The sequence below is a fragment of the Odocoileus virginianus genome, chromosome 1 (assembly GCF_023699985.2).
Source record: "Odocoileus virginianus isolate 20LAN1187 ecotype Illinois chromosome 1, Ovbor_1.2, whole genome shotgun sequence".
NCBI classification, from domain to species: Eukaryota; Metazoa; Chordata; class Mammalia; order Artiodactyla; family Cervidae; genus Odocoileus; species Odocoileus virginianus.
In genome coordinates this window covers 67,266,592-67,287,494 of record NC_069674.1, presented here as the reverse complement: position 1 = coordinate 67,287,494, position 20,903 = coordinate 67,266,592, and the positions used below count along the sequence as shown (strand labels likewise).

General features: G+C 39.4%; 1 long non-coding RNA gene across 2 annotated transcripts; it reads right to left on the bottom strand.

Moving 5' to 3' along the window:
• Positions 1-122: 122 nt before the first annotated feature.
• LOC110134548 (uncharacterized) lies at positions 123-20,457 on the bottom strand. 2 transcript variants are annotated; one of them, XR_002313100.2, is made up of 4 exons: positions 20,265-20,457; positions 3,060-3,339; positions 730-843; positions 123-515 (listed from the first exon to the last, which is right to left on the bottom strand). It is a non-coding gene; the product is annotated as an uncharacterized lncRNA (long non-coding RNA). The 2 variants fall into 2 exon arrangements; XR_002313099.2 differs by lacking the exon at positions 3,060-3,339 and having other exon boundaries at positions 20,265-20,440.
• Between the last annotated feature and the right edge of the window lie 446 nt (positions 20,458-20,903).

Genomic DNA, 20,903 nt, shown 5'->3' with positions numbered 1-20,903 from the left:
CAGTAGACATTTGAGAAATAAAGATAAAATCAAGTAAGAAAAAATACAGAGTTTGAAAGGAAGCCACAAAGGAGGGTTGAATAAATCCCCCCAAAGAAAGTATAAATCTATCAAACCCTGCGATATGATAGCACTTATAGGCACTTAGAGTGCTATAAAAACACTGCTTGAAGAAGTCTAACGGTAGGTACTAGAAACGAATAATGTAGAAGACCAGTCCATTGTATTCATGGGGAATTCAGATAAAGCTACTGATCATTTTTTCCAAATTTTTGCTATTGTGGTAAAATACACATAACACAAAATTTACTATCTTAACCATTTTAATGTACAGTTCAGTGCTATTGTGTATATTAGCACTGTTGTACAAATATCATCACCATTCATCTGCAAATCTCTTTTCATCTTGTGTTGTTGTTCCGTTGGTAAGTTGTATCCAACTTTTTGTGATCCCAGGGATGGTAGCATGCCAGGCTCCTCTGTCTTTCACTGTCTTCCAAAGTCTGCTCAAATATCTGTCCATTAAATCAGTGATAGTAACATACCTGTTAAACACTAATTCCCCATTCCTCTCCTCTCTCCAGGCCCTGGCCACCACCATTCTACTTTCTGTCTAAGTGAATGTGAGTACTCTAGTATCTCATATAAATGAAATTACACAGTATTTGTTTTTTTATGACTGGCTTATTTCACACAGCATAATGCCTTCAAGGTTTATCAACATCTTACCTTATGTCAGAATTTCCATCCTATTTAAGGCTGAATAATATTCCATTGTGTGTATCTGCCACATTTTCGCTTATCCATTCATCCATCAATGCACAAGGCTGTTGATTTGTTATTCTTCAGTGGTGGAATAGAGAAGAATTTAAAACATGTTATTTTATTTACTAGGGAAAGAAATAAATAGGCCATTGTTGTTATCCATCTTTTCCTGAAAAATACCCCTTGTACTTGCCGCAACTTAAACTAATTGCAGTAGACCAAGAGTAGAAGAAACCCCATGTTCATTGCAGCATTGCTTACAATAGCCAAGATACAGAAAAACCTAAATGTCCATCCATATATGAATGGTAAAGAAAATGGGGTATATATACACACTGGAAGATTTTTAATCCATAAAAAAGAACAGAATTTCACCATTTATAACAACATCAATGGACCTTGGGGGCACTATGCTAAGTGAAGTATTAGAGAAAGACAAATACATATGGTCTCTCTAATATGTGCAATCTAAAAACCTGGCCTCATAGATACAGATCGGTGGTTGCCAGAGGAAGGGGTTGGGAGTGGGGCCAAATGGGTAAAGGGAGGCAAAAGTTACAAACTTCCAATTATAGAATAAATAAATCATGAGGATATAATGTAAAGCATGGTAACTATAGCTAATCATACTTTATTGAACATATGAAATTTGCTAAGAGTAAATCTTAAAAGTTCTTATCACACACACACACACACAAAATTCTGTGTGTGTGGTGATGAACGTGAACAAGACTTACTGTGGTGATCATTTCCCAATGTATACAATTATAGAATCATTTTGTTGTACACCTGAAACTAATATAATGTTGCATGTCAACTACACCTCAACTTCTTAAAATGTGAAAGTTCATGTAAAGCACTAAGTCAATAAAAAGTAATGGTTACTATTAATACTATAATTATTATTAGAAATGTATCAGTCCAGGAATCTATGCTTTTATTAGTGTTTTTCAATACATTTATATAATGTGGAAAAAGGGTAGAAGGCAACAAAAACACCAATACTAAACCAAAGCTCCCTGTGACACACATAGTTTGCTTGGATAACATGTATATCTTTATAATAAACCTGAAATCTTAAGAATAGAGGATGTCTATAAAAAGCTTTTGGGACATGTACAGTGCTGGAAATGAACCAAGCATTACTGCTATCCTAGGAAATCAGTTCCTTGAAGACTGCTTCTGAAAGTGTGGTTCAGAACAGTCAGCCCAGGAGCCTCTGAGCCAGGCAGCAGCGGTCCTGGGAGGTTCTGACCTAGCTGTCATTCTCTGGGCACTGCACTCCACCCTTGTCACCAGTGGCTTAGAGCCCCGTTACTCTTTGCCTCAAGAAGCATGTTGCAAGATGACCCAGACATACAAGTGCCCTCTAACTCTCCATACTATTTCCACAGCTTTGAACTTGCACCCAGTTTGCCCATGTATTTCTCATCTGTGAATTTTTCCCAGTATTTTCTCCATTTCCTCTAACCCCAAGGTCCCTCTGACCTCCTTAGGGGCTGCTGCATGTTCTACAAAGACTCAGAGGGGCATTTGAATTGGCATGCTACATTCTGACAAGCATACAGTTCTGACTATAGCAATCTTCCTCAAGAAAGACCCTTAAACTTTCATTTAGTCCAGTCTTTTAACCTTTGTCATTTCTGAATATAAACATTAAGTCTGGGACTGAGCAGGAACTGTCCCTTTTCTCAACCCATCTCATTTACAAATGAAACATTATCCCATTTTTAGACATTTGGAAGCATTTCTCACATTTTAAATTAACTGTGTTCAGCTACCTTCACAGAAAATTCTATTATATTCTTACCTAATCTTATTCACTAAAATTTCAACCTGCTATTTGTCAAGGGAGAGATTGTTTCAATACTGGTTGTCCTCCAGTATCTTTTCTCCCCTTCTCTTATAGTGAGGGAACCCTTGATTAGTGGACATTACATGGGACATCCAGTATAAAGTTCAGTATAAAGATGGCATTGTTCAACCTCCTGTACCATTAAGCATGGCCACGTTACTAACAGCTGACCAATTGCATATGATGGGAGGTATGTTCAACTCTGGGATGTGTCTTAATGGAGGAACAGGCCCATCTTTCTTCCATTCTCCAACATGTTGCTTGCAATGTGGGTATGGATGTGCTGGTGTGCCATATTGGACTGTTCAGGTAAGGGCAGTACCCTAAGTATCACAGAACCATGAGATACAACTTGGACCCCTGAATAACTTTATGGCTCCATGCCATGTCTAGAACAATCTATTTCTTGACTGTAACATGAGAGAAGGTAAATCTCTACCTTATGTAAGTCACTGTTACTTTGAGTCTCTGACATGCAGTAGAACCTATATAATAAATACATCTGTAGGTACGCTTGATAGAGATAACCCTAAGTATAGCAGATGTAGTGGAAATGCATAGAGAATTTGAAGGAGCCCTTTCCTGTGTTTCCGGGAATTCTCTATTTTGTAGACTTCAGTGAATGATTCTGATCCTTGATTTCACTGTCTCTGGAAGTTTGGGCTCAAGCGTGTAATCCAGTCTTGGCCGATCAGGTGCTTCTGCTCAAGACTTTAAATCTGGAATGAGTAAAACAAAGGAGCTGGAAGGGTCAAGAATTCATTTGTGCCCTCTGGAGCTTCCAGGGGCACCCAAGCATTTAGTGGGAGCAGCAGACATGTTGCTATCATATGTCCTTAGATATGATTTGGGCTCTGATTCTCACCTGGGTTTTAAGCATGGCCTACCTGGAGATGCTTGACTTGCTCCAAGAGCCTTTTGAGAAATTGCTTTTTTGCTTAAATCAGGCAGAATTTCCCATTTGCAACTAAGAATGCTGACCTATATGCTCAGGGGAGAGCTACCACACAATTATGGTAAAAAAAAAAAAAAAAACTCTATATGTTTTTTCTTTTACAACTGTTTCAGTTTAATAACATATCCATATAACCGCTAAAAGCTACTGAATATTTTTCAACTTTGACTATCATATTCATATGGTTTTTCATCCTCATACCAAAGACTAAGACTAGAATGAACCCTGGGGACTATGTTGTCTAGTTCCTTCACTGAGGGATACTGAGACACAAAGAGGTTTTCTCATTTCAGTGGATGAAATTTATTTCTATGCATGGTCTCTGATAACTTCTCCAACTAAATCAAAACCATTCCAAATTAAGGGCCTATCTCTTCTTACACTGAAATTTTATTTTAGGAATATAATGAGTTACTTCTGTATTCCATTACATAAACCACCAAGGGAAATAAAAAGCCCATTGGACCCAGAACCAATCCTAAGAAAATATCACCAATAGTCAATAAACATGAGAGGGAGACAGTTTATAAGTTTCCCTCAGGGCAGCCCTATTTTTATGTATTGAAAACAAGCATTGCTTTTACATTTGCTTCCACAAAAGCTTCTAGAACTAACACCCAAAAAAGATGTCCTTTTCATTATAGGGGACTGGAATGCAAAAGTAGGAAATTAAGAAACACCTGGAGTAACAGGCAAATTTGGCCTTGGAGTACAGAATGAAGCAGGGCAAAGGCTAATAGAGTTCTACCAAGAGAATGCACTGGTCATAGCAAACACCCTCTTCCAACAACACAAGAGAAGACTCTACACATGGACATCACCAGATGGTTGACACTGAAATCAGATTGGTTATATTCTTTGCAGCCAAAGATGGAGAAGCTCTATACAGTCAACCAAAACAAGACCAGGAGCTGACTGTGGCTCAGATCATGAACTCCTTATTGCCAAATTCAGACTGAAATTGAAGAAAGTGGAGAAAACCACTAGACCACTCAGGTATGACCTAAATCAAAACCTCTATGACTATACAGTGGAAGTGAGAAATAGATTTAAGGGACTAGATCTGATAGAGTGCCTGATGAACTATGGATAGAGGTTCGTGACATTGTATAGGAGACAGGAATCAAGACCATCCCCAAGAAAAAGAAGTGCAAAAAAGCAAAATGGCTATCTGAGGAGGCCTTACAAATAGCTGTGAAAAGAAGAGAAGCAAAAAGCAAAGGAGAAAAGGAAAGATATACCCATTTGAATTCAGAGTTCCGAAGAATAGCAAGGAGACAAGAAAGCCTTCCTCAGTGATCAATGCAAAGAAATAGAGGTAAACAATAGAATGGGAAAGACTAGAGATCTGTTCAAGAAAATTAGAGAAAAAAAGGGAACATTTTATACAAAGATGGACTCAATAAAGGACAGAAATAGTAGCGGCCTAACAGAAGCAGAAGATATTAAGAAGAGGTGGCAAGAATACACAGAAAAACTGTACAAAAAAGATCTTCATGACCCAGATAGTCACGATGGTGTGATCACTCACCTAGAGCCAGACATCCTGGAATGTGAAGTCAAGTGGGCCTTAGGGAGCATCACTATGAACAAAGCTAGTGGAGGTGATGGAATTCTAGTTAAGCTATTTCAAATCCTGAAAGATGATGCTATGAAAGTGCTGCACTCAATATGCCAGCAAATTTGCAAAACTCAGCAGTGGCCACAGAACTGGAAAAGGCCAGTTTTCATTCCAATCCCAAAGAAAGGCAATGCCAAAGAATGCTCAAACTACTGCACAATTGCATTCATCTCACATGCTAGTAAAGTGATGCTTAAAATTCTCCAAGCCAGGCTTCAGCAATACGTGAACTGTGAACTTCCAGATGTTCAAGCTGGTTTTAGAAATGGCAGAGGAACCAGAGATCAAACTGCCAACATCCACTGGATCATCAAAAAAGCAACAGAGTTCCAAAAAAACAACTATTTCTGTTTTATTGACTATGCCAAAGCCTTTGACTGTGGGGATCACAATAAACTGTAGAAAATTCTGAAAGAGATGGGAATACCAGACCATCTGATCTGTCTCTTGACAAATCTGTGTGCAGGTCAGGAAGCGACAGTTAGAACTGGACATGGAACAACAGACTGCTTCCAAATAGGAAAAGGAGTAAGTCAAGGCTGTATATTGTCATCCTGCTTATTTAACTTATATGCAGAGTACATCATGAGAAACACTGGGCTGGAGGAAGCACAAGTGGGAATCAAGATTGCCGGGAGAAATATCAATAACCTCAGATATGCAGATGACACCACCCTTATGGCAAAAAGTGAAGAAGAACTAAAGAGCCTCTTGATGAAAGCAAAAGAGGAGAGTGAAAAACTTGGCTTAAAGCTCAACATTCAGAAAACTAAGATCATGGCATCTGGTCCCATCACTTCATGGGAAATAGATGGGGGAACAGTGGAAACAGTGGCTGACTTTATTTTTCTGGGCTCCAAAATATCTGCAGATGGTAATTACAGCCATGAAATTAAAAAGATGCTTACTCCTTGGAAGGAAAGTTATGACCAACCTAGATAGCATATTAAAAAGCAGAGACATTACTTTGCCAACAAAAGTCCGTCTAGTCAAGGCTATGGTTTTTCCAGTGGTCATGTGCGGATGTGAGAGTTGAACTATAAAGAAAGCTGAGCACTGAAGAATTGATGCTTTTGAACTGTGGTGTTGGAGAAGACTCGAAAGTTCCTTGGATTGAAGAAGATCCAACCCGTCCATCCTAAAGGAGATCAGTCCTGGGTGTTCATTGGAAGGATTGATGTTGAAGCTGAAACTCCAATACTTTGGCCACCTGATGCGAAGCACTGACTCATTTGAAAAGACCCTGATGCTGGGAAAGATTGGGGGGCAGGAGAAGAAGGGGACGACAGAGGATAAGATGGTTGGATGGCGTCACTGACTCAACGGACATGGGTTTGGGTGGACTCTGGGAGTTGGTGACAGACAGGGAGGCCTGGCGTGCTACAGTTCATGGAGTCGCAAAGAGTCGGATACGTCTGAGTGACTGAACTGAACTGATCTCCAATTTCTTGGCAAACATGCTAAACACTCTGTAATATTTTAAAGTGGACATATACATAGAGTGTTCTAATCTCTCCTGAGCTATTCTCAAACACCTCTTCTTTATAATGCAATTTTGGTTTATTGGTGATTTCCTGCATCCTTAAACTTCTATCAAGGTTAAGCTGTCATGACTAAGTTTATACTTATACACATATCTCTTCTATATTATTTAGGATTAGGTTCAACTGTAAGAAACAGAAAAACTCTAAGTTACTGTGACATAAACCAAGATATGGGCTTCTCAGGTGCCTTGGTGGTAAAGAATCCACCTGCAAATGCAGTAGTTGTTGTTTCTATCCCTGGGTCAGGAAGATCCCCTGGAGAAAGAAATGGCAACTCACTCCAGTATTCTTGCCTGGAGAATTCCATGGGTAGAGTAGCCTGGCAGAGGCTACAGTTCATAGGGTTACAAAGAGTTGGACACAACTTAGCAAGTGAGCATGCAGACCAAGATATAAAGTTGTTTCTCCCTCAGTTAACAAAGTTCAGAGGCAGATGCCCACGATCAATATGGCAACTCCATGATCATCAAGATTCAGGCTTCAACTGTGTTACTACTCTGTTGCTTTATGCATGCTATGTAGCTTCAGTCATGCCCAACTCAACTTTCTGCAATTCTATGGACTAAGACCACCAGGCTTCTCAGTCCATTGGATTCTGTAGGCAAGAATACTGGAGTGGGTTGCCGTGCCCTCCTCCAGGGGATCTTCCTGACCCAGGGATCAAACCCATGTCTCTCATATCTCCTACATTGGCAGATGGGTTCCACACCACTAGTGCCACCTGTACTCTGTCACTTTAGCAAGTTCCCTCATATTACAAAATTGCTGCTGTGTGCGCCAGCGATAACATTGCATGACATCCAGAAGATCAAGAACTCTCTCTTTAATGACACTGTCTGAAAATTACTCAATTCTGCTTCTTATATCTCATTGAACAAAACACGGTTAAACCTTACTGTTGAATATGGCCCTTTAGTGATATGATTTGCATTTCCAAATAAGTTTGGGAGGAGGGAGAAAATGAATGTTGGGTACGTAACCAATGGTTCTTCTACAATGCACTACTGTTTTACTTTTCTGATAGATTCTGTGTTGCTTTTCAAGTAGTAGATTTGAATTAAGTCACGTGGAATAAAGAATACATAGTAGTTAAGAGCCCAGTCATCACAATCAGACTAGCCTAGCTTCAAACTCACTAGGTTTGTGACTTTGGACAAAATGCTTAACTTCTTTGTGGTCTGTCTCATCAGTAACAAGCAGACAATGATGTCTGCTTCATAGTATTACACAGATTAAATGAGATTTTATATATTCAATATATGGCAGATTAAAGATGACCACAATTTCTTTGACATCCCTCCCATCAAGAGGTGAGGTCAGTGTTCATTCCCCCCGAATCTAGGTTAGTCCTTGAGTATTTTGACCAGGAAACTATGGCAGTAGTGAGGCTGCAGCCCCTATTTAACATCACCTGATGCTGGAGTTAACCAAGTCACCATTGATTTAATTTCTGAGAGTAGTATAATACTAGCTTGAATTATTTTTCCTTTCTCATAATTTCACAGAATTAGACTGTTAGCAAAGTATCCTTATTTATGCTCTCATTTTCCACTTCTGTCTCTTGGAATACTTGATCTCAGAAGCCAGTACCATCTGGGAAGTATGATCACCGTGAGACCACCATGCTGTGAGAAGCCTAAGCTATGTGGAGATGGGGGTCAAACATGTGAATACAGATGCCATCTTGGAAGATGCCCAGCAGAAGCTCCAGCTTCCCTAGAGGATGCCATATAGATCCTAGACAAATTGCCCAGCACAATAAAAAGGTTGTTTTAAGTCACTAAGTTTTTTGGGGGGAAGGGTAGTTTTACACAGTGGTAGATAATCAGACAGAGAAGGCAATGGCACCCCACTCCAGTACTCTTGCCTGGAAAATCCCATGGGCGGGGGGTCGCTAAGAATCAGACATGACTGAGCGACTTCACCTTTAACTTTTCACTTTCACACATTGGAGAAGGAAATGGCAACCCACTCCAGTGTTCTTGCCTGGAGAATCCCAGGGGCGGGGGAGCCTGGTGGACTGCTGTCTATGGGATCACACAGAGTCAGACACGACTGAAGTGACTTAGTAGCAGCAGCAGCAGATAATCAGAACAGTATACAGAAGCACGTGCTAAATACTCAACTGTGGGGCTGACCCTGATTCAGGTTTAACGGTGAGCACTCAGTGACTCTTTGGAAGTCCTCCAAAGATGATACCCTGGATGAAAGATATCATACATTGATAAAGAAGCACTTACATTACTTTTATCACAGTTTTGTATTCTTACCATTTTGATAACAGTATTAGGATTTAGTTGGTTTCCTTTGTAAAACTGTGCATTTTCTTTTGTATAATTAAATAACTTATGCTGAGATAAAGTCCATACAATTTCAACTAACTTCCAAAAGAATATGTGACCAAAAAAGGAATAAGGAAAAAAATTAAGAATCCCTGTTGGATTACTAATTATTAGAGAAATACAAGTCAAAACTACAATGAGGTCCCACTCACACCAATCAGAATGCCATCATTAAAATGTTTATGAATAACAAATGCTGGAGAGAGTATGGAGAAAAGGGCACCCTACTACACTGTTGGTGGGAATGTAAGTTGGTACAGTGACAATAGAGAACAGTATAGAGCTTCCTTAAAAAACTAAAAATAGAATTACCATATGATCCAGGAGGACCATTCCTGGAGCCTATTTTTGGACAAAACTATAATTTAAAATGATATGTGCATTCCTATGTTCATATCAGCACTATTTACAATAGCCAAAATATGCAAACAACCTAAATGTCCATCAACAGATGAATGGATAAAGAAGATGTAGTGTGTGTGTGTGTGTGTGTGTGTGTGTGTGTAAACAATGGAATATTACTCAGTCATAAAAAAGAATGAAATAATGCCATTTCCAGCAACATGGATGGACCTTGAGATCATCATACTAAGTGAAGTAAGTCAGAAAGAGAAAGACAAATACCATATGATATCTCTTATGTGTGAATCTAGAATATGACACAAATGAACTTATCTACAAAAGAGAAACAAACTCACAGACATAGAAGACAGACTTGTGGTTGCCAAGGGGGAGGGGAACTGGGAGAGGGTTAGAATGGGAATTTGGGATTAGCAGGTGCAAACTATTATATATAGGATGAAAAAACAGTAATGTCCTATAGTAAATACATGAAGCAGAGTCCCCTTACTACCCACCTCCACAGACTTATGGTGAAATTGTGATAGGAGCTTAAAATAAACTTTATCATGTTAAGCCACTGAGATTTTGGAGTTACATTATTTAACCTGTACTTCCTAGGATAGGGTCTAATTATAGAAGGATACTTTTATGTCCATCAAAGAAATGTCCTACCAGAAAGAGAGACTGTGATGAGGACAGAAAAGTTTAGCCAGGCTAATATAAAAAGACAAGAGTGATTTTTGAAGACTATAAGCTATCTCATAAACAATCTTAGCTTTGGCCTTGCTGCTCTGAGTCCCACCTTGTCTAGGCTCCACTATCTTCCCCATGCAGATCTTGGGCCCCTGGTTTATTCCCTGAGGCCAACCCTCTGCCTCCTTCTAGGCTTCTTCCAGGCTCTCTGGGGACTAGCTGTCGCTCAGTGCTGACCTCTGCTGCCTTGGGCACCAGCCTCTGTCTCCCCTTGGCTCAGGTTGATCTCCTTGGCTTCATTCTGTGCCTCATTCTCAGCCTTGGCCTTAGGTCTCCTGGCTTAAATCCCAGCCAGGACCCAAAATGGCCCCTGCCCAACATCACCTCATGCTAGAGTTAACCCGTCACCCTTGGTTGAGTGAACTTCTGAGGGTTAGCCCAACACTAGTTTGAATTATTCTTCCTTTCCCATAATTTCTTTGAGTTCATCAAATTAGAAAAATATCTGCATTTATACTCTCAGCTGTTCACGTTATTGATCATATATAGCAGGAAAGGAAAAAAACCCTATTTATCAAGCATCTTACTATGTGTCAGCCAATGTGTTAAACACTTTTGCATTTCATTTACTCCTTGCCAAAATGCTCCTTTGAGAGGGTATTTTAGCTGAACATTTACAGGAGGAAAAAAACAAGTGCTACAAGATGAAGTTATTGCCTAAGATCACACAGCTAGAAGTGGAGCAGGAAATCTGAACCAGGTTCATCTCTTTCCAAAGCCCACTGTCTTTCACTCCACAGTGTTAAACTAACTCTGACCACTCCATTCTGGTATGATTATTCAAACAGGCATATAGAGTTCTAGGTGAGCCTGGGGGAAATGCTGTTGTTGTAGCTCAGTCGTCAGTTGGGTCCTACTCTGTGACCTCATAGACTGCAGGGTGCCATGCTTCTCTGTCCCTCACTATCTCCTGGTGTTTGCTCAGACTCACGTCCATTGAGTCAGTGATGCTATCTGTGTAGCTCACTGTCTCCCCCTTCTTTTCTTGCCCTCAGTCTTTCCCAGCATCATGTTCTTTTCTGATGAGTCAGCTCTTCACATCAGGTGGCCAAAGTATTGGAGCTTCAGCTTCAATATCAGTCTTTCCAGTGAATATTCTGGGTTGGGTTAGGGTTAGGTAAGATTGACTGGTTTGACCTCCTTGCTGTCCCAGGGACTCTCAGAGTCTTCTTCAGCACCACAATTCCAAAATATCAATTCTTTGGTGCTCAGCCTTCTTTATGGCCCAACTCTCACATCTAAACATAACTACTGGAAAAACCGTAACTTTGACTATAGAGACCTTTTTTGGCAAAGTGATGTCTCTGTTTTTTAGTACTCTATCTAGGTCTGTCATAGCTTTTCTTCTGAGGACCAAGCATGTTTTAATTTCGTGGATGCAGTCACCATCTGCAGTGATTTTGGAGCCCAAGAAGATAAAATCTGTCACTGCTTTCACTTTTCCCCCTTCTATTTGCTATGAAGTGATGGAACTGGATGTTATGATCTAAGTTTTTTGAATGCTGAGTTTTAGCCCAGCTCTTTCACCCTCTTCAAGAAGCTCTCCAGTTCCTCTTTGCTTTCTGCCATTAGAGTGGAATCATCTGCATATCTGAGGTTGTTGATATTCCTCTTGGCAGCAATCTTGATTCCAGTTTGTGATTCATCCAGCCTGGCATTTTAAATAGTGTACTCTGCAAAGAAGTTAAATAAGCAGGGTGAAAATATATAGCCTTAATGTACTTCCTTTCCCAATTTGAGCTAGTCCATTGTTCCATGACCGTTCTAGCTATTGCTTCTTATCCTGCATACAGGTTTTTCATGAGAGAGGTCTGGTATTCCCATCTCTTTAAGAGTTTTCCACAGTTTGTTGTGATCCACACAGTCAAACACTTTTGCATAGTCAATGAAACAGAGTAGATTTTTATTTTTGGAATTCTCTAGCTTCTTCCATGACACAATAGATGTTGGCAATTTGATCTCAGGTTCCTCTGCCTTTTTTAAATCTAGCTTGTATATCTGGAAGTTCTCAGTTCACATACTACTGAAGCCTAGCTTGAAGGATTGTGAGCATTACTTTGCTAGCATGTGAAATGAGCACAATTGTATGGTAGTTTGAACATTTTTTGGCATTGCCTTTCTTTGGGGTTGGAATAAAAACTGACCTTTACAGTCTTATGGCCACTGCTGAGTTTTGCAAATTTGCTGGTATATTGAATGTGGCACTTTAAATAGCATTATCTTTTAGGATTTTAAATAGCTCAACTGGAATTCGATCACCTCCACTAACTTGTTCATAGTAATGCTTCCTAAAGCCCACTTGACTTCACACTCCAGGATGTCTGGCTCTAGGTGAGTGATCACACCACGTGGTTAACCAGGTCATTAAGACCTTTTTCATACAGTTCGTCTGTGTATTCTTGCCACCTCTTCTTAATCTCCTCTGCTTCTGTTAAGTCCTTTCTGTTTTTCTGTCCTGTATTGTGCCCATCTTTGCATGAAATATTCTCATGAAATTTTCTTGAAGATATCTCTAGTCTTTCCCATTCTATTGTTTTCCTCTATTTCTTTGCATTGCTCTCTTAAGCAGACTTTCTTATCTCTCCTTGCTATTCTTTGAAACTCCACATTTAGCTGGGTATATCTTTCCCTTTCTCCTTTGCCTTTCATTTCTCTTTTCTCAGTCATTTGTAAGCCTCTTCAGACAACCACTTTGCCTTTTTGCATCTCTTTTTTCTTAAGGATGGTTTTGGTCACCACCTCCTATACAAGGTTAGGAACCTTTGTTTAAAGTTCTTCAGGCATTCTGTCTACCAGATCTAATCCCTTGGATCAACTTATCACCTCCACTGTATAATTGTAAGGGATTTGATTTAGGCCATACCTGAATGGTCTAACGGTTTTCCTTACTTTCTTCCATTTAAGCCTGAATTTTGCAATATGGAGTTCATGATCTGAGCCACAATCAGCTCCATGTCTTGTTTTTGCTGACTGTATAGAGCCTCTCATCTTTGATTGGAAAGAATATAATCAATCTGATTTCACCATTGACCATCTGGTGATGTCCATGTGTAAAGTCTTCTCTTGTGTTGTTGGAAGCGGGTGTTTGCTATGACCAGTGCATTCTCTTGGCAAAAAACTGTTAGCCTCTGCCCTGCTTCATTTTGTACTCCAAGGCCAAACTTGCCTGTTACTCCAGGTATCTCTTGACTTCCTAGTTTTGCATTCCAATCTCCTATGATGAGAAGTACATCTTTTCTTGGTGTTAGTTCTAGAAGGTCTTGTAGGTCTTCATAGAACCACTGGACTGTAGCTTCTTTGGCATTAGCGGTTGGGGCATAGACTTGGATTACTCTGACACTGAATCGTTTACCTTGGACACGAACTGAGATCATCCTGTCATTTTTGAGATTGTACCCGATTACTGCATTTCGGACTCTTTCATTGACTATGAGGGCTACTCCATTTCTCCTAAGGGATTCCTGCCCCCAGTAGTAGATAAAATGGTCATCTGAATTAAATTTGCCCATTCCCGTCCATTTTAGTTCACTGATTCCTAAATTGCTGATGTTCACTCTTAACGTTTTCTGCTTGACCACATCCAACATACCTTGATTCATGGGCCTAACATTCTAAGGTCCTATGCAATATTGTTCTTTACAGCATCAGATTAGACTTCACTTTTACCACCAGACACAACTGAATGTCATTTCTGCTTTGGTCCAGCCTCTTCATTCTTTTTGGAGCTGTTTCTCCACTCTTCCCTAGTAGCATATTGGACACCTGGGGGGTTCATATTCCAGTATCATATCTTTTTGCTTTTTCATACTGTTCATGTGATTCTTGAGGCAAGAATATTGAAGTGGTTTGTCAATTCCTTTCCTAATGGACCACAGTTTTTCATAACTCTCCACTATGACCCACGTGGCTTGGGTGGCCCTGGAAGGCATGGCTCATAGCTTCACTGAGTTACACAATGCTGCGATCCATGTGGTCATTTTGGTTATATCTCTGTAACTGAGGTTTTTGTTCTGTAGGCTGTAGGGTTGCTGTTCTTGCTTCTTCTGTCTATACTCTGCTGGATGAGGATAAGAGGCTTGGGCAAGATTTCTGATGAGGGACTGGCTGTGGGAAGAACTGAGTCTTGCTTTGGTGGGCAGGGCCATGCTCAGTAAATCTTTAATTATCTGCTGATGTGTGGGGATATGCTCCCACCCTGTTTGTTGTTGGCTGTTTGTAAACTCAGTCCTGGAGTCTATAGGCTCTATGGTAGGGCTATTGGTGACCTCCAAAAAGGACTTATGCCAATTTGTGCCTCCCAGGACTGCTGCTGCCAGTGCCCCTGCCCTGCAGCAGGCCACTTCTGACCCACGCTTCCACAAAAGACCCTCAAACACTCACAGTCAAGTCTATCTCAGTCTCTTGTGGGGTCACTACTCTCTTCATTGGATCTTGATGTGCACAAGATTTTGTTTGTGCACTCCAAGAGTCTCTGTTTCCTCCAGTCCTGTGGAAGTTCTGTAATCAAATCCCACTGTCCTTCAAGTCGGATTCCCTGGGGATTCCCAGTCTTTTTGCTGGATCCCCCAGGTTGGGAAGACTGATGTGGGGCATAGAACCTTCACAAAAGAGTAAGAACTTCTTTGGTATTATTGTTCTCCAGTTTCTGGGTCACCCACCCAGTGGATATGGGATTTGATTTTATCATGATTTCACCCCTACCATCTTTGCAGCTTCTCCTTTGTCCCTGGATGTGGTTTATCTTTTCTCAGTGGGTTCCAACAGCCCTGTCAATGGCCATTCAATAGTTAATTGAGATTTTGGTGTTCTCACAGGAGATGAGCACACATCCTTCTACTCCACTATCTTGATGATAAAGTTGGGAATAGAAAGTGTGAATGTACAGGACCTGCCCTGAGCATCAGAATATTTCATATTTCTCTAGCAACTTGAGTCATGAAACAGACATATGTCCATCATTTGCCAGCGACATTAAGGTGATTCATTGAGCAGCAGTAAAACATAATCATGGTAAAATTTAATAAACATGAAACTTCAGAAGAAAAAATACAAATGCTTACTTCAGAGCGTTATTTATGCAAAAGTTTACTTAGAAATATTCTCAGGTTCATAATGACTCAGTAGAACAACACTAATGATATATTTTGATGTTGGTAATAGTGTTGAATATTGTTTTGTAATTTTCTAAAGTATGACTCAAGGAGTTATTAACAAAAGCATAACATGGAGAGACCATGATGTAGTTTTCCCACTCTTTTTAACCTTGGTCAGGACTTCATTGGATTATGTGGCCAATTTAGAGTCATGCAAGTCGTATGTGAAGATCTTGAGCAAGTTCCGGAGGCCAAGTAATAAAAATTATTAGCTTGGTTAAAGAGCCCTATTAGCAAAGCCCAGGGGGACAGGGTTTGTTGAGAAGCAGAAGAGATCTGTGATTAGGATGAAAAAATCAGGAATATCAGCCATTATTGTAGTATTTCTCTAAGTGTGCACCAGAGCCATAGGCATCAACATCACCTGAGACACATGTAAGAAATACAAATCTTGGGAAAAGCCCAAACCTACAAAACCAAGTTTCTGTTGAGGGAGGGGAAAGCCCCACAAGGATTATAAGCACTGAAGTGGAGAATATTTCTGTCAGAGGTTCTCAGCCTTCATTGTACGTTGGAATTACCTGGAGACATTTCTCAGAGATTCTGATTAATTGGTCTGGGCTAACTCCAAGACACCCAAATTAAAAGTTCCTCAGATGATTGTAATGTACACCCAAATTTGACAACCTCCACTTTGTGCTAAAATATAACGTACAAATGCCAGCAAGCAACTGTCCAACTTCCATTGAATAGTTGAGAAATATGTTTTTTAAGTTTGTAAACACTTTAACTAGATAATTCCTTAACAGGCATTGTGTCATCTTTCCAACATAAATGCATTTTATTTTCATAAGTGATGTGCCTGTTCTCTTAAACAGGACCTGAGACTCAAAGTCATTGTGAACAAAGTTATTATTTTCTCAGTTCTGGAGACCTTACTCTGCCTTTCATTCTGGTTTTCCTCACACAGTGACTGGGAGGTATGATAAAGAAAAAGATGATAGAATGCTATTTAACGATGTGTATGTCAGAGCCCCTTGGTCCTTGCTGTGGTCTTCCTATTCTCAGTGGTCTGGCATTGCCTTCAACTCCAGGTACCAAATCTGGTCACTAGAGTTGAAGATGATGAGTACAAGTTTATTTGAAGACATCTTTGCTCAGAACCCAGAAAACCAGTGCTTCCCAGTTGGGGAGATGTCCTGGTGGTTATCAAGTACAGCAGACAATTCCTCCATATAAGAAGGACAATTACTCTGCTGATATTAGCCATTTGTGTCTTAAATTAAATTGAAGTCCATTACCAGGGACTTTTGCATTCTGGACCTTATCTGATTATATGATGATATTAATTGGTCCCTGAAGGTACTAGACTGCATTTCTGGTAAAGGTTCATCACTTATACTTTTGAAATTAGGCTTTAGATAACCATCTTTCAGTATAAATGTGAAATTTTGCACATTATCTTTTTTTAAATGGTAAAATACACATAACATAAAATGCTCTATCTAAGCCATTTTTATGTGTACAGATCAATAGTGTTAAGTACATTCACATTGTACAACAAACCTCAAGAATTCTTTGTATCTTGCAAAACTAAAATTCTTATTCATTAGACAACAAATTCCCATTCTCCCCTCCCCACAGCTACACATTATCTTTTGAACAGGTGAGTTGTCAGTTTAATCTCTTTAAAATTCATTGATCTACTTAGTTTTAGCCATATCTGCCAGTCCAGTCTTACAAAATAGTTTCTATGTCATTGGATTGGTCCACATATCACTGAGTGAGCTAAGACATCACTTATTCCAAAAGGAAGTACATTCTGATTTTTCTTTAAGTAAAATGTCCATTTAAGAAAGAATAAAAATGAAATACTATAAACTGAATTTCTCTTGAGAGGAAATCTAAAAGTTTGGTAATACCCATGCTAGAGTAACAATAACTGTCAAATATCAGTGTAAGAGAAAATCAGTTCAACAGATTAAACAATCTCCATCAAAATTTAAAATGTAGATATCTTTTCAGCGATTATTCAACTGCCAAGTCTTTACAGATATATTCATAAAAAATAAAAACAACTTAATCATTATTCAATTGGGGACTGGTTAAATACTTACAGTATACTATATAATGAAATATTATTGCTTTTGCTGTTTGGTTGCTAAATCGTGTCTGACTCTTTTGAGACCCCATGGACTGTAGCCTGCCAGGCTCCTCCATACATGGAATTTCGCAGGCAAGAATACAGGAGTGGGTTTCCATTTCCTTCTCTAAGGCATCTTCCTGACCATCTTCCTGATCTAACCCAGATCTCCTGCATTGGCAGACAGATTCTCTACCACTGAGCCACCAGTGAAGCCCAGTGAACTAGTATACAACTGTTAAAAACAAGGTGATAGCTCTGAGTGTGCTGATATGAGAAGATCTGCAAGTATATTATTTTAAATATATATAATGAAATGAATATGAAAAAATGTAATTACATACACACACACACACACACACACACATATAGGTGTCTGAGAATATTGTCTTTCCTGGAAGGAGAAACATGCTGTTGTTAACAACTGCCCCTTTGGGAAAATAGGTTGGTTATTGGGGAGGGGTGTCAGAGGGAAGGAACACACCTGTTTTTCATTTGTACCTCTCAGTACAACTTGAATGTTTTAAAACATAGGCTTGTATTACTTTAAAAGCATTTTAAATATCAGCATAGTTATCTAGTCAATGAGATTGTGGAACATTTAAACTTTACTGTTTATCATTTTCTTTATATAAAAAAGTATATTTTTAAAACCTCTGTTCATATGAAAATCAAAATATAACAAAATATGAAATTTTATTTCATAATTTAGATATTTGGGCAAATAATTATTTTCATAACCAGTTTAAGCCATGTAGTTTTCCATGTTTTATGTCTCTACAATAAAAAAACCAAAGCAAACTAAATCAACCAAGAAAACTGTATTTTCTTTTTTGAAGAGACAATAAATGACATTTACTAAAAATCCCATTTCCTTCTTAATGTTCTGCAAACTGTCTCTGTAGAAACTGTAATTTTATTACTTTTTTAAGCTTTAGTACAAGATTCATCATTTTCTATAGATTTTGCTTAGACAGTTTTACTCAAAGATCCTATTGTTCCCTTGAATAGAATATAATATCAAGGGATCCCTCAGGATATGAGACACTTGAAGATTATCCTTGCAGTAAGGTTATCTTGTAATAAGATTGCCGCTTTTTCTTCTCCTAGTCCTGGGAGTTAAACTTTGTCACAAGTGAAAATATTCTCCTTTTCTTGGGTTAAAAAGACAGTCTTAATATCCGTATGTCTAACATTCAGTGCAGCAGAACATAAGGCCTTGCTACCTCTGGAAAGAAGCTCAGTATTTCCATATATACCACCCATCAAAAGTCACATAAGAAAATGTTTCCTTTTTTACTGTTGTAAACTGGACATGTGATATTGATTATCTGCTTACTAGAGTTAACATAATGTTTGTCTCCAGGCAAGAGTAAACACAGCGAGAAGCTATGCAAATCAATGCTGTTATGTAAATCAACAAATAAGCCTTACTGTTGTTATCAGTAAGTTGTTACCAGATCAGTTCTTAACTTTTAATAAGAAGATGGTTTTGCTTAAACTGGGTCACTTTGAAAGACAGTAAACAAAACTCAAACTCACTATTTACCAGAATATTAGAGTAACAAAAAAGCCTGAGCTACTTTGTATAATTTTAAATAGTGTTCCTAATAGAACTCATCCTACTTTGTCCCAGCATAAAAATGCAGAATGTACTTATTTAAGAGTTGAGTAATAGTCATTGGAAAATAAATTTCTGGCAAATGTACAAACTATGTGTGGTTCCCATAGAATTAAACAAAAATAGATCTTGTTCAAAATAACAATAAAAATCCCATGGGATTGACTAATAAAAGATGGCTGGCACAATTTGAATTCCATGACAAGGGCTAACATAAAACTTTAAAAAATGGTAACAGTAGAATCATTTATCATTTTTTGTAGCTGTGGCAGTCATCTTGGAACAATCCTGGTGACCAGAGCTTCAGAGAACTCAGGCTACTGACCACACTGGAAAAAGAAAAGTTTCTCAATGTTTTCAGTTTTTAATAAACTAACAGTGGGCCATACAGACACCACAGACTTAGGTTTTGTGCTGATTAGAAAAGAATCATTCCTTAATTACAATTTGTCTGTGTGCTAATGTTTCTAAAATCTTATTCCATGGGTCAAGGGTTTTTCTTGCCATTGTTACTGAAAGGCAAATTCGAGTGCCCCACACACAGGGAGGCCAAACAATACCAAAACATGAGAGTTTGGAACAGGGAGAGGTTTACTGAGGGCCATGCAAGGAGATGGGTGGTTCATACCTTAAAAACCCCAAACTCCCTAAAAACTTTCAGCAAAGTTCTTTTCTAGGAAAGGTGATGGTGGGGTGTGGTTAGTTGTTACAAATTTCTTGGTGTCAGAGCCTTTATTTGTGAGGTCAGGTCATGGTCAGGTAATAATGTTCCTGTAAATCTCCACCAAATGAATGTTGTTCTCTGTTATGACAAGAAAGAGTCGGGCCCCCAGGCATAGCTTTCACCCTCTGAGGTCCAGTCCTGGCTAAGAGGAAGCAGATCTCAGCTGGAAGCTTCCTGGCTGCCATTGCTGAGGAAGTCAGGCACCCAGAGCCCAACTGGCCCTCAGGCTCCTCAAGCTGCCCAGAAGCTGGGGCCAGGTCCCATCAACTGCGTCCTGTGCAGACTGCTGCTGCCATTAGATCACAGAGGCGGGGATGGAGGGGAGGTTCACCACCACCTCAAGGACTGAGCCAGTCCAGTAGGCAGCCTTGGCCAGGGCTGGAGCCCTTAGGACACAGCCCTCAGCCTGTCTCTGGGCAACCTCCTCCCCACCCGCCTTGAGGCTGCAAGCTTGAGGCTGGGTGAGCTCGAGGGCCCCAGGAAGAATGCCAGGATCTGCCTCTTACCTCACTCTCTACCTAATGACCACCATTCCGCCAACAGTTGGTTGAATTCTCTCAGTAACGGTTACTCCTTGACAGTTGGTGGCTTGGAAGGGCCCACTGCAGCGCCGACCAATGATTGAGCGGGACCTGTTGCCTGGTAACAGGGTGGGGCGTAATGGCGGCATAGTCACTGTATTGCGGTAAGGGCTGCGCTTGACCACACTCTGTTACACAATCAGATTTTAAAATAAGAATAATGTGATCAGAGTATATTGTTTGTTACGTTTTCTTACATTAGAATGATAAATATCCCATCAGATCTTAAGTTCACTTTGTTTACTGTAAATACAGCATAGTCCCAAACCCCTTCCACTGTCGTGTAATTTTTACTATATTAGCAACTGATTTATAACCATAGCTAAATGGTTATGTAGTTTTTATTTCTTTACAAGAATTTTCATATATCAAGCTCAGTAATCAGGAAAAATCCTTTATCCTGAATATGTGTCTTAAAAAATAATAGTCATTTAAAATAAACGAATGATTCCAATGTGCCTACTTTGTTCTCTGGGAAGAGACTCCTAAGAGATATTAGAAGGAAAAGACTCCAGTAAGGAAAACATAAAATGCAAACAATCTATATATGTGTATAAGTGTCAG